The 1,804-nt window shown below is 42.9% G+C and overlaps 1 non-coding gene across 1 annotated transcript; it reads right to left on the minus strand.

The window, feature by feature from the left end:
* Positions 1–205: 205 nt before the first annotated feature.
* Positions 206–277, minus strand: TRNAC-ACA (transfer RNA cysteine (anticodon ACA)). Its single transcript has one exon. It is a non-coding gene; the product is annotated as a tRNA-Cys (tRNA).
* Positions 278–1,804: the final 1,527 nt, after the last annotated feature.

Consider the following 1,804-nt stretch of genomic DNA (forward strand, 5'->3'; position numbering starts at 1 on the left):
TGGTTTATCCAAATAAAAATAGTGAAGGAAGCATACTTCATATGTTCATGTTCTGTGAGGTAGCATATTGCCTTCACTATTTTATTACTTGGATAAAAGTGAAGTCACTCAGTTGTGTCCAACTCTGTGACCCTGTGGACTGTGTCCATGGGATTTTCCAGACAAGAGTACTGGAATGGGTTGCCATTTCCTTCTCCAGGGTATCTTCCCCACCCAGGGATTGAACCTGGGTCTCCTGCATTGTAGGCAGATGCTTTACCATCTGAGCCACCAGGGAAGTCTTGCTTGGATAAACCTTACTTTAATAAGTCAGTATATGAACATATTACAGTATTTTTTTTTTCAAGGGAAAAATATTGGGATGTCCAGAAAGTGTATCTGAGTTTTTCTCTAACATCTTATGGAAAAACCAGAATGAACTTTTTGGCCAACCCAACGTTACTCTACCAGCACTCTATTTAGATTAACCACTGCAATAAGTAAAACATCTGACTGCTTATAAGAAAGGTTCAACAGTCACTATCATGAAATTCAAAGTCCCACACAGTCTAACCTTAGACTTCTTTCCCAAATTATGTTCTACATTCACATATTCCATCTATTATCCCTTGTTCCCTTCTTCCCATATACATTTCTAGTCCTCTAGAATACACTCTGGGCTTCCCTGGTGGCTCAGAGGTTAAAGCATCTGCCTGCAATGCATGAGACCTGGGTTCAATCCCTGGGTCGGGAAGGTCCTCTGGAGAAGGAAATAGCAACTCACTCCAGTATTCTTGCCTGGAGAATCCCATGGACGGAGGAGCCTGGTACCCTATAGTCCACGGGGTCGCAAAGAGTCGGACACAACTGAGTGACTTCACTTGACTTGAGAATACACTATAGTTTTCTCACTGTACCTTTCACAGAAATGTACTTCTCCCCGCAGTCTCCTGTAGACATCCTTATCCTTCAGAACCTCACTCAAATTTAACTGCCTTTGTGCTATTACCTCAGTGCAATTTGGGCTCCATAATCACTGCAGATGGTGATTGCAGCCATGAAATTAAAAGACGCTTGCTCCTTGGAAGGAAAGTTATGACCAACCTAGATAGCATATTAAAAAGCAGAGACATTACTTTGCCAACAAAGGTCCATCTAGTCAAAGCTATGGTTTTTCCAGTAATCATGTATGGATGTGAGAGTTGGACTGTGAAGAAAGCTGAGAACCGAAAAATTGATGCTTTTGAACTGTGGTGTTGGATAAAACTCTTGAGAGTCCCTTGGACTGCAAGGAGATCCAACCAGTCCAACCTAAAGTAGATCAGCCCTGGGTGTTCATTGGAAGGACTGATGCTAAAGCTGAAACTCCAATACTTTGGCCACCTCATGCGAAGAGTTGACTCATTGGAAAAGACCCTGATGCTGGGAGGGATTGGGGGCACGAGGAGAAGGGGGCGACAGAGGATGAGATGGCTGTATGGCATCACCAACTTGATGGACATGAGTTTGAGTAATCTCCGGGAGTTGGTGATGGACAGGGAGGCCTGGCGTGCTGCAATTCATGGGGTCATGAAGAGTCGGACACAACTGAGTGACTGAACTGAACTGAATCCTTTCTTCCATATTTTTGTCTCAGAGTCCTTTGCACTTGTACCAGAGTGCTTTAATGTGCTCTTTCTATATCATGGTTATTAAGTTGTTTCCATTAGTATAATAGAATGGGCACCATTTGAGGGTAGAGAATGTCATTTGTGTGAAGCTCTCTCCAGTATTTAGCTCAATGGCTTGACCACAGGAGATAGTCAATAACTGAATTTATTGTGAC

The sequence above is a fragment of the Odocoileus virginianus genome, chromosome 19 (assembly GCF_023699985.2).
Source record: "Odocoileus virginianus isolate 20LAN1187 ecotype Illinois chromosome 19, Ovbor_1.2, whole genome shotgun sequence".
In the NCBI taxonomy this organism is placed as follows: Eukaryota; Metazoa; Chordata; class Mammalia; order Artiodactyla; family Cervidae; genus Odocoileus; species Odocoileus virginianus.